Genomic DNA, 12,910 nt, shown 5'->3' on the forward strand with positions numbered 1-12,910 from the left:
GGTCCCACGCGGCCCTGGTTGGGCTTCCCCCCAGAAAAGGGAGATGAGGGGAAAAGGCGAGGAGGGTCTAGAGCAGAGGGCTCTGGGGCCCGCTTGCTGCAGGAGCTGTCGAGGGGGAGTGGTGCAAAAGGCAGGGCTACTTCCTTACCTCGGTCTTGTCGTCTTCCATCCAATCCAGGAAAATCATGAGCAGGGCCAATAAAGGAGCGTAACTCCAGCCAYGCATGAAGGATATGGCTATTATGTTCCACACCTCCATGGTGGCTGAAGTGAGCCCACCTGCCCTAGAGACAAGGATTTCCCTTCAGTCTTCTGCAGACCAAACTACTAGAAGCAGCTCTGAGGAGGGCAACTACTTCCCCCAAGCTAAAGCCTCCCAGTGCATCATGTCTCAGCAGGACAGAAGCATCTCCTCCCAAAGGCAGTGAAGAAAACCTGCAAGGGCTGGCTTTGCTAATGGAAGTTTGGAAGGCTTTCCTGCCRTCCCAAGTTGCTCCAAGTCTACCTATAAGGCCCGTGTCCTGAAAAGAGTCCTCCAAGATCCCTGCTGGCTCTCCCTTCAGGCCTGGGAGAGGGAGGTGAGTGTTCACTTGTCGCCTGCAAGCCACCTGGCAGTGCAACCTCACAGAGGTATTTTGGGCAGGCATGTCCCACGGAGGGAGCGTGCAGTGTTTTGTATCCCTGTGGAGTCTGAAAGATGCTGGGAGACTGTGGCAAGAGCAAGAGCCTGGGAGAGACCAATAGGAGATAGCTCTTACCCTGCTTCCTTGATCTCTGTGCTGAGATCCAATCCCAGACGCACTTTACCCGCTTGTCTCGCAAGCTCTGTCGCTCACGTGCTTGCTCTCAGGCAAAGTGACACACGAGTCTCCCACAAGCCTTGATCTCAAAGGGCTCTGGCGTGGACGCTCGTGCTGGAGCTCCGGTTCGTGCCAGAACCACTGTGGCCCAAAGCCACTGAGCAAGCAAGCGCAGGCAGCGAGGAGCGCGAGGCAGCCCCAGTGCCRACCCCTGAGCGGGCASCGCAGAGCCCCATGCCTGAGGCGGCTCTGACTCAGTGGGGCCAGAGCAGGCAGCACAGGCAGGAACCCAAAGGCCGCGCCCGGGGAGTGGCAGGTCAGGGAGGGTGCGGCAGTTACAGCAGGCAGGGCGTGCAGGGAGTCGCYTCCCAGATGTGCAAAAGAATTCTGTCTCCAGTCTCTTTCACCAGCGGGAGACCAAGCGAAACTGTGGTCTCTACTCGGCAGAGAGCTTGCACGAGGAAGACTGTGGTGACGCAGACTGAACTGCCACAGAAGCATGCGGCAGTCCAGGTCTGTAGCTGTGAGGAATGCCTGAGCCTCTCCTTGGTCCCAGGGAGTGACAAAAACACCACCTGCCTTAGGTGTGAGCAGGTGGAGGACCTGCTTAGCCTGGTGGTGGAGCTGAAGGAGGAGGTGGAAAGGCTCAGGGCCATCAGGGAGTGTCGAAGAGAAATAGACTGGTGGAGCTGCATTCTGCAGTCCTCCCAGGAAAGGCACCCAGAGTACGCCCCAGTTCAATCTGGAAATCCAGTACTTTCTTGCCACAGGGCAGATGGAAGAGAATTAACAGTATCTAAGGATGAACAACAATGGAAAAGGGTCCTTGTCCAAGGTGGCAGGACAACCCTTCCCTGGCCCACCTCACCCCCACCAGTGACCACGTCCAACAGGTACGAGRCCCTGGACCATGGGCAGCAGACAGATGAGGACATGAACCAAGGCCCAACTAGGAGGCTGTCTGCAGAGAGATGGTCAGCTCCACGTCCTGAGGCTGCTTCCCCTAAGGAGAAAAGGAGCACCCGGAAGGAGCTCCACTTGTTTTCACCTCTGGTTTGTCCAGTATCATTTAGTCCATCAAACTACAACTTCATAGGAAAAGAATCCACAATAAATCCAGACTTCTTATTCCAAGCAGAGAGGTTACAACTATACCAGTAAATTAAATAGAGCCAAGAGATGTTCTGAGGGACTGGAATGCAATTGTTGATACTGGTAAGCTGCCATAACAGTCCACGACCAAACTTTTGGTCCCAGCCAACTACTGCCCACGTGAACAATTTCTGGTATTTTTGCCGGAGTTGGTACRTGCCAGCTATCATTCTCAGTAGTTAGTCTGGAGACTGAAAGGTTTTAATATTACACACCTAAGTCAGTTCATGACAGCTGTCCTTATYACCAGAAATAATTGAATCAAATCTTAACAATCCTAAACAAATTAAATACACTAGTAGAGAAAATGCCACAGAGTTCTAATATTTGACCCAAAACTTGCAGTAAATTATAGATACAGGAAATATTTGTATCTTCCTAACAAAATATAGTTGTTCTCAAAACCAGAGCCTGATTTCTAGTCCTTAATAATTAATACAATGTCATTATCTGATTCCTTTCTGCTGCCAAAGAAGCCCTGTTTAAAAAGAAAATTGTTTTGGGAGTACACACTTAAGCAGGAGATAAACTAACTTACACATTTTTACACATTCTTAACTACACAGAGAGAGCTTTTCCTCAGGTTAAAGATTTCTTCAATTTTGCCTGGAGTATGTTGAGTTAATAGGACATATTTGCCTATTCAGTTTCAGTGAACACATTTCAGCATTGTCATTTCTTAGAATATTTTAAGTTTTTCTTTCAAGTCACAACTTTGTAAGCCCTTGAGCACAACAAAATCTTCAATTTCAGTGTTAATAATGGAAATTTATAATTCTTTTGGTTTCAAGGAAAAGAATGAAAGTGCAARCCTTATAGTCTTCAAAATCATTAAGAAAAAAAACGCAATACACGAACGTACACATGATTCTTACTCAGACTTAAGACTGAAGGTGGACAATGACTGTGGTTCGACTAATGAATGTCAGGTTGGGTAGCARGGCAACTTCTGTTGATATCAAGTATATCAAGTGGCCAAGTTTCTATGCTCCCATCAGTTTATAGGCCGGTATTAGTTTGCATGCTGTCATTGTCACAGTTTAGAGTAGTGCAGCTCACCTCCCTGGAAAATGGCTTCCTCTGATCTCTGACACTTTTCTCCTGATTAAAAACTGTTTTTCATTTTTATAACCACATGAGAAGACACTCAAAAACTTTTCTGAGAGCAACTTTTACAGCAAGTCCCCGAAGAAGACTATTGCTTTGTTATTGTGCCACACTAGCCATTTCTCAGTCACTTAGGTTAACATGAATAAAAATGTTTATAAACATTTGACAAAACAAATAGAACTGTTACTGTGTAAGTGGTTTATCTGCTGTGGCATAATTCCTCAGAMAAGTCTCTTTACACATTCCAGAGACAACTCTTGATAAAATACCTTTATTCTATATTGCTGCATTACCATTAACCTACTGACCATGTAATAAAATTGAAAGTTAAATAATTCTTGATTAGTGARGAATCTTTTCCTGCAAAGTCATTCAGTTAATTTGCTGCCTCATTCCTTAGGATATTTATAAGAATATTAGAATATACTTGAGTTTTCTTAAATCAATATGCTTGTACATGGGACTTCACATTAGTGGTTGCTCTGTCTTCTCTATCAGAAACTTATGCTGTGACCTTGAACTGCCCCTGAACTTTGACAGTCATTACTGCAGCATATAACAGCCCCAGAAGGATTGTTGCTATTCAGACAAATACAGAACTGTCCCAGGCTTGAAARTCTTCCCACCTTTAACAAGAAGTCATCAGCAATCTCTGTGCTAAGCACTTTCTGCTTTGGTAACACAGCTTTACACAATCAGTTAATGCACAAACCCCATCTTGTTCTCAGATCTTCTGCCCACAATCCCATTTCCATAGATATAGGCTGAAGCATAAGRAGTTCCGTCTCCAGGTGAGGAGGAACTTCTTTACTGTTAGGGTGACAGAGCASTGGAACAGGCTGCCCAGGGAGGTTGTGGAGTCTCCTACTCTGGAGGTCTTCAAAACCCGCCTGGATGCCACCCTGTGCCACATGCTSTAGGTGTGCCTGCTTGAGCAGGAAGGTTGGACTAGATGATCTGTAGAGGTCCCTTCCAACCTTAAATATTCTGTGAATCTGTGAATCACCATCTCTTCCTAGGATTCTGTACATTTTCTCTGCTGACATTTTCTCTTTTCCTTCAGCAACCAGGAGCTTAGTAGACTGACTGTTTTCTATCTCTAAAAGTCTCATCCATGCCTGTTTCGCTGACCTTCTCCAGTCAGGCCTCCCTGGGCTCAAAAGAGAATAGCCTGTCTTTGAGGGCAACAGAATGCCCTCACTGTATTCCCTGCATTCATCACTCAGGTGCTTTSAGGGAATCATTGCAGCTGTCTTGCGGTTTTAAAAGAATTTTTCAAAATCTCTGCGTGCTATGCCTCATGAGGAAGACTGTTTCATTTGAAAGACTGGAATGATTTGCACCTTACAGGTCATACAACACATCAGGGTACACAAAAAATATTTCATGAATTAAATTTGATTCTCTTCGACAGAACATTTTCATATTGCAGAGTGTTTCCATTAACGTCTAGTTGTTTGTGTGGCATGTGCACAAAAAAAAATACAGTTATTTTAGAAGACATCTAATTCAATTTTGGTACATCCATGAGTTTCCTGTGTTTGGCATTCCTGCACTGCCAGCAAAGAACAGAGTAAATTTCAGTTACTTTTGCAGAGTTCCAGTTTACACCAGTTTACACCAAGTAAAAATATTGCCAATGCCTTCTGGGGAATAAGAGACCAGCACAGAGCTCTTGTCTGACCTTTCCAAGGAGGGCATTATTAAAGATTTATTCCTTCCAGAATTCTAATTGGTTTCTTTTGGTGACCTTTCTGGATAATGGTGATGTTTTTCTCAGACTTACAATGCTCTCAGGTAGGGAATTCCTTCACTGCAGTAACACAGCAACTGAATTTTAATCTGTGTCTAACTCTTCTTTTCTCAATAATTTCATGCTGCAGTCCCACACAAGGATATTTTTGCTGTTGTCATTTTTTTTTTCAAATTGTTGTTTTATCTCTTTATTCTTACATCCTGAAAGAATTACAGAGTTCACAAGGAATTATGCATCAGATCAGGCAGAGAGAAATGCATAAAGGTGCAGAGAAAGCCTACTGAGATTTATTAAAGCACTTGAGCAAATCACATACCTCTGATGACTAGCTACCTAAGTGCTTTTGGCTACACCTTTATTATCCATGTCCTGGGTGGAAGAGAACAAGGTGTAGACTTTTTCTAGACTTTTTCTTGGATCTGTAATATCTCCCGGGCACAGATCCCCAAATGACTTATATTCTGCTCCACACCAGGATTTCCTCACCAGTGAACTCTATGATTTGTGCCAGAGTGGAGTTAGGTAGTGAACTTTCATACATGCACCACTGATGATGTGGGAAAATGCTCTGGAGTGAACCAGCTTCATATTCTGCATGCACCCTCTTGTGAATATTCTCTGTTCATTAGGAAAATGTCTGSTTTTTTAGGTACTTAGGGCAGATCTATGAAGTTCATATTTATACATTTCCAGTCAATAAAGATCTAAGTTCTTCATTTCTCTCCATAACTGGCTTTTACACCATTTTTTAAGGTCTATGCCATTAGTATTTTRAAGTTACAAGGTAACATCTTCCTTTCGGTAATCTGTTCACCAATAATATTATCTGACTGTCTATAAAACTTCTTTAGCTATGGGTTAGTACTGCACACACAAAAGCAAAGGTGGAGGGAAAGGAAAGTAGATTTCCATAACTCAGTATGCAAAAGTAATTTCTGTACTTAATCTACAAGACTTAAACCTCTCATTCTTCTCAACATTGTTGCCACCTCCTAGAGCAAAATACTGGTCCCATCACTTATCTCTAGAACTTCTTAGAATTTATTTTCCTTTAATGTATGTTAATACACAACAGCAATGCAGACCAAAATTATTCAGGGAAAGAGATAGTTTGAACAATCAGTAGCAGAGGCTGGAGAGGTTTATTTAAGGTTATTTTGAATCTGAATAGAAATCTCCAAGCTGAGGATCAGTGCATTCCTATAAGAAGGTCAACCAAAGGGGGCAGGAAACCTGTTTGGATGGGCAAGGAGCTCTTGCGAAAACATTAAAAAAAAAGCATACATAATGTGGAAGAAGGGTCAGACCACATGGGAACAATATAGGAAAATTGTCAGAGAATGCAGGGATGCAACAAGGAGGGGCAAGGCGCATTTGAAATTAGAATTAGCAAGAGAAGATCAGCAGCGAGAGGAAGACTAGGGAAAATGTTAGTCCACTACTGAATGGGGAGGGTGCCAGATGGAGAGAGGAAGACTTCCCCTGGTCAGGGAGGTTTGAGTTAGAGGTTATTTAGGTAAACTGGACACACATAAATCTATGGGCCTGTTCAGCCTGGAGAAGAGAAGGCTGAGGGGGGCACCTGATCAGTGTGTATAAATACCTCAAGGGAGGCAGTGARGAGGAGGGGGCCGGTCCTTTTTCAGTGGTGGACAGTGATAGGACTAGAGAAAATGGCCACAAGCTGAGGCACCAAAAGGTCCACAGGAACTTAAGAAAGCACTTCTTGACAGTGAGGGTGACAGAGCCCTGGAACAGGCTGCCCAGAGAGGTTGTGGAGTCTCCTTCTTTGGAGATCTTTGAAACCCGCTTGGACGCAGCCCTATGCCATGTGCTCTAGGTGACCCTGCGTGAGCAGGGGGGTTGGGCTAGATGACCTCTGAGGTCCCTTCCAACCTTAAGCATTCTATGGAMCAGGATGGGATGCATCCAARGGTGCAGAGGGAACTGGCAGGGATTATTTTCAGTTGCTCTCTATCATCTTTGAGAGGCCRTGGAGATCAGGGGAGGTGCCGGAAGACTGGAATAAAACCAACATCACCCAGAAGATGGGAGAGGGCTCTCAGCCTCAAGGAGTCTCCTCAGGCAATGTCTCAACCCAATGAGAGTAAAAGAAGATGAGTTTGTTGTCTCATCCAGAAGTTACGATGGAATCTTCCCTCCATCTTTTCCCCTCCTTAGTTAACCTTTTATACTTCTTTGTATACTTCTTTTGTGGAGCTCCTAGAGAGGGTCCAGTRGAGAGCAATTAAGATGATTAAGGGAATGGAACATCTCTCGTATGAGGAGAGACTGAGTTGGGCCTGTTTTCTCTGGAGAAGAGAAGGCTCAGAGGGGATATGAGTAACATGTATAAGTTCATGAAAGGAGAATGCAGGGAAGAAAGGGACAAGCTCTTCTCATTGGTGGCCAGCAATAGGACAAGGGGAAATGGCCATAAGCTGAAACACAGGAAGTTCCATCTCCAGGTGAGGAAGAACTTCTTGACTGTTAGGGTAACAGAGCACTGGAACAGGCTGCCCAGGGAGGTTGTGGAGTCTCCTTCTCTGGAGGTCTTCAAAACCCACCTGGATGCCACCCTGTGCCACATGCTCTAGGTGTGCTTGCTTGAGCAGGAAGGTTGGACTAGATTCCAACCTTAACCATTCCGTGATTCTGTGATTCTTTTTTTTTTTTTTTACATTTAGGTGGAGCTTGAGTGTCTGTACTCATGCTTACTTTGTTATTGATTGGTAAAAAAATAATTTTCATTAGAAGATATAGTCAATTGAAAATCTAGAGAACATTCTCACTGAGCAGTCACCTTAACTTGGAGGCGCATAACTTTGGGATAGAGGTATGTGTTGGCATTATAGTGAGATTGTAATGAGCAAAGCTCAAGCGAAGTTCATCCAAAATGAATGACTTGCCACCCTTGCTGGCTCAGTACTGGACATCTTATYGTATATTTCCCATTGAACAGCTACTGTACAATTTATCAGCAGCACTGTATGTACAGCAGAGTTTGGCCGTCGTGTCTTCATTTGACTCCACCCTCTGGTACTGATTATACCAGACCACCCTGTAAGTGGCAACTGTGTATCACCCCAAGCAAGCTTCTGTAATGCCATAAGGTCTCTTAGAGGCCGTAACTCTATGGAGAATTRGGTGGATTGAGAACTGGCAGAGCTCAGAGAGTGATTATAAGTGARGGCGAGTCCAGTTGGTGGCCTGTGGCCAGTGGTATACCCCAGGGGTCAGTACTGGGACCACTGCAGTTCAGCTTGTTCATCAATGGCTTGGACGAGGGCAYGGAGTGCACTCTGAGCAAGTTTGTGCATGATGCCAAGCTGAGTCGAGTGGCCGACACTTCGGAGGGCTGTGCTGCCATCCAGAGGGACCTGGACAGGCCGGAGAGTTGGGCAGAGAGGAACCTCATGAGGTTCAATAAGGACAAGTGCAGGGTCCTGCACCTGGGGAGGAATAACCTCAGGCATCAATACAGAATAAGGGTTGACCTGCTGGAGAGCAGCTCCACRGAGAGGGACCTGGGAGTCYTGGTTGACACCAAGTTAATTATGAGTCAGCAGTGTGCCCTTATGGTCAAGAAGGCCAATGGGATTCTGGCCTGCATCAGGAGGAGTGTTGTCAGCAGGTCAAGAGAGGGGATCCTGCCCCTCTGCTCAGCTCTGGTGAGGCCGCACCTGGAGTACTGTGTACGCTTGTGGGCTCCCCAGTATAAGAGGGATGTAGAACTTCTAGAGAGAAGGTCCAGCATAGAGTGACAAAGATGATAAGAGAYTCAAACATGTATCTTATGAGGAAAGASTAAGCGAGTTGGGCCTGTTTAGCCTAGAGAAGAGAAGGTTAAGAGAGAATCTGATCAATATGTATAAATACCTGAGGGGAGAATGTAAAGATGATGGGGCAAAATTCTTCTCAGTACCGAACAGTGTCAGGACAAGGGGAAATGGGTACAAGTTGAAACACCAGAAGTTCCATCTCCAAATGAGAAAGAACTTCTTTCCTGTGAGGGTGACAGAGCAGTGGAACAGGCTGCCCAGAGGGATTGTAGAGTCTCCTTCTCTGGAGATCTTCCAAACCCACCTGGATGTGACTCTGTGCCCTGTGCTGTAAGTGCTGTGAGCAGGGGGGTTGGAGGTTGCTTSAGCAGGGGGGTTGGACTAGATGATCTCTAGATGTCCCTTCCAACCTCAACCATTCTGATTCTGTGCTTCTATGATGAGGTCAGACCAGGTTTCTACCAGTCAGTTCTTGAAAACCTTCAAGGCCCGTGATCTCACAGCCTCTCTAGGCCCCTGTTCCACTACAGTTTGTCTTCATGCTGGAAAAGATTCTCCTTAGGTGCAGTTTGAACTTCTTACGTGCCAATGTAAATCTGTTTTTTTTTTTTTTTCCATTCCCCACCACATTCCATTTTATTGATGATATTCCTGTAGTTACTGGGGAGCTTCTCCTAGRCTTCCTCAAAATCAGTCTGAACAAACCCAGATTCCACAACCTCTTCGTATAGGGCAGGTGCTCCAGCCACAGACCATCTTGTTGGAATTCCACTGACCTCACTCCTGCATATCAGCAKCTCTCTTTTACTGGAGACCCAGAAATAAATAGAGTATCTAATAGAGTATCTAGGTYGTCTAACAAGTCAGCCAGTTTTTATCTATCTATTTGCCCAACCATTCAAACCATAATGTCTCCAKTCAGACAAGAATGAGTAAATTAACATTCATTTAAACTCCAGTTCTAAACTGATTACTGAAAATTTCCTGGAARGTGACCGGAGGCCTAAAGGATCCCTCAATTGTCCATTATTTGTCTAGATTGTGTCAGGAACATAATGTGGAAAAATAATGTGGAAAAATGCGGGCAATAAGGCTGATGAGGATGATAGTGGGGGTTGGGCTAGATGACCTCTAGTGGTCGCTTCCAACCTTAAGGATTCTGTGATTCTATGGCAGTCAGATAGGCAGAAAAAGTAGTGATAAGAATTATCTAAGCCAGCAAAAGAACTGTCTGCATTTGGACATAATTTTTCACGTCAAATAGGAGTAACAGAATTGTGTTAGAATCATAGAACACTAGAACATTAAAACACTAATAATAAGCAGAATAGAACCATAAAGGAATAAATCTTACTGCCAAAATCCACCAATAAGACAAGCATACTAGAATGCAGCCATATGCAAGAGTCAGAATTTCTTTCTGGATAGATTTTTAGAAAGATCCTACTGAGCCCGTGTTTGGGATCTGATAGAGTCATGCCATTTGACTGTGGCAAAAGAGCTTCTCAATAGAAAAATACTGCTGAGWTGTTGCTCAGCTATTGGAAATTTCTATTTCTTAGACGGAGGATGAAGTCCAGTCCTGGGCAGAAGATTGTACAATTGCATGTCATGGTTTCAATAGTTCTTATGTGACTATCCACCTGTAATCGCACACTGATAGTTATTTGGGTTTATGAGAAACTGCCATTGCACAGATGAGCTGAATTTAAGAGGTGGTGTTTTTTTTCATTTACTTTATACTGCTTCAACTGATACTATTGTTTCTAATAGAGAAAGAAAAATAAAGCCACAGTAATCATGGAAGACGTCTCCAAGCATATTATGGACAAAAACGTGATTGGGAGTAATCAGCATGGATTTATGAAGGAGAAATCATACTTGACCAGCCTGGTAGACTTTTGAAATGACATGACTAGCTCAATGTGGATGCTTTTTATCTTGACTTCAGCAAGGCTTTCCACACTGTCTCCCACAGCATTGTCATAGAAAAACCGATAAAGTAAAGGCTAGAAAAGTGGAYAATGAAGTGGATTAAAAACTAGCTGACTTGCTAGTTCAGAGTTTTGATCAGTGGCATGAAGTCCATCTGGAAGCCACCACACCATTGCTGTGATGTACTCCAAGGGTTGATACTGAGACCAGTGCTGTTTAACATTTTCATTAATGACCTGGACAGTGGGACAGAGTGCACCTTCAGCAAGTTCACTGATGATAAAAAAATTGGGAAGAGTGACTGATACATCAGATAGTTGTATGGCCTTTCAAAGGACCTTAACAGGCTGGAGAAATGGGCAGAGATGAACCTCATGAAGCTCAATAAAGGCAAGTGCAGAGTCSTGCAACCAGAGTCGGATTAACCATTGACAACTACAGGCTTGGGAATGATGTGCGGGAAAGCAGCTTTGGGAGAATGCTCCCCAAAAGAAAGAGAATGCTCTGGGAATCCTGGTGGGCAACAAGTTGACCATGAAGACCAACAGTATCTTGGGCTGCATTACGAACAGCATTGCCAGGAGGTCAGAGGAGGTATTCGTTCCCCTCTCTTCAGCCCTGATGAGGCCTCATCTGTAGTAGTGTTTCTAGTGCTGAGCTCCCCAATACAGGATATGGATATACTTGGCAGAGTCTAGTGAATGGCCATAAAGATGATCAAGGGATTGGAGGTTCTTTCTCACAAGTAAAAGCTGCAAGAGCTGGGATTCTTCAGCCTTGAAAAGGGAAGGCTCAAGGAAGAACTTATCAATGTTAATAAATATCTAATGGAAGAATATAAAAAAAAAATGAAGGCAAACTCTGCTCAGTGGTGCCCAGAGATAGTATGAGAGACAGTGCTCACAAATTGAAATACRGGATGTTCCACTTTTTACTGTGAGAGTGGTCAAGAACTGGAACTTATTGCCCAGAGAGACTGTGAAATCTACATCCCTTGGATATGTTCAAAATCTGGCTGGACATGTCCCTGAGCAACTTACGTACGCTGACTTTGTCTTAGGGAGTGTGGAGGAGATGTGGTCTAGGCTTCCAGAGATACCTTCTAACCTCAGTTATTCTGTGATTCTGTGACAATTCCTTGTTTTACAGCTGTTAAGCACAGAAAAAAAATCTTGCTGCATTTTCTATTCCTGTCAAATTAATTCACCTCTTTCTCCAGCTGAAATGTAAATAAAAGGTTGGATATTGCAGACTGTGGGATTTTATTTAAAACATTATCTTTTTTTTTCCTCTCTCACTGATTTATAGTTTATTTGGAAGACATTTTTATCGACATTTTATGAACATGATTTTGTTCCATTTCATTCTACCATGACCCCTTTGTATGTTAGCTGGAACAAAACCTCTAAACAAAATTTAAAGTTCTATGTCTTTGTATATTACCTCTCATTTCTACCATTCATTTCAGTTGTAAAATATGTGGCCTTCTGCCAGCAATATTGTGCCAGCTTCCCACATGAATGTTAAGCAGGCAACAATGATGCACTATAATTACAGTGCTTGAAATGATTGGAAATAAATTGGCACTCCAATTATAGATGCATGAAAAAGGCTCCAGTATATCACAGTCAGTCCATTAATTTCTAAAGCAGTTCAGGCGATCTCACTATTTTAGTGACATTTGTTATTCACTGCTGCAATGAATCACAGCGAACAGTAGGGCCTTGAAATTAACACACTGAAGGACATTGGAAAACAAAAGAACTTAAACTACTGGATGTCACTTTGTGCTCTGGAGAGAAAATAACCAGCAAAAGCAATATTGAAACCTACTGCTGCCTTTGGAGGAAGAAAATGTTAATGTATTTCTTGGTTTCACATGATGTCTTCACTCGATTTCCACAATATTCCAGCTGAGCAAGGAAATAATTTTATGGAGATCTGCACAGTAAGCACATCCACGTTTCTAAACAGTGCTACAAATATTTTAATGGAAAAGCCAGGGTTGTAAATGTAAATATTGTGTGTTGTGCTTGCTTATCTCAGTGGGCTACTGCTCTCAGGATAGTACATTATTAGCAAGGTATTGATAAACTAGTTACAGTAAGATAAGAACTTAGCCTGTGACAAACCCCTATGGTGATTCAGTGTGTACAGAAACTTAACTTCTGCAGTATTTTCTTTGTGTGGATTCTTATCAGTTGCCCCTTTAGGTCATCTGCAGCCTTAAAGCGCTTTGTTCCCTGCCCCAACTCTGTGCTGTGAAAGGTGGCTGTATTTCACGTTTGGAATTAATCAGAAATAAGAAATCAGTCTGAAAACAGAGCTACCTTCAGTCTCCTCCACTGTTCATCAAGTGGACAGTAGCAGACCAA

This window comes from Nothoprocta perdicaria, unplaced genomic scaffold (genome assembly GCF_003342845.1).
Source record: "Nothoprocta perdicaria isolate Ctin4 unplaced genomic scaffold, notPer1 scaffold_436, whole genome shotgun sequence".
In the NCBI taxonomy this organism is placed as follows: domain Eukaryota; kingdom Metazoa; phylum Chordata; class Aves; order Tinamiformes; family Tinamidae; genus Nothoprocta; species Nothoprocta perdicaria.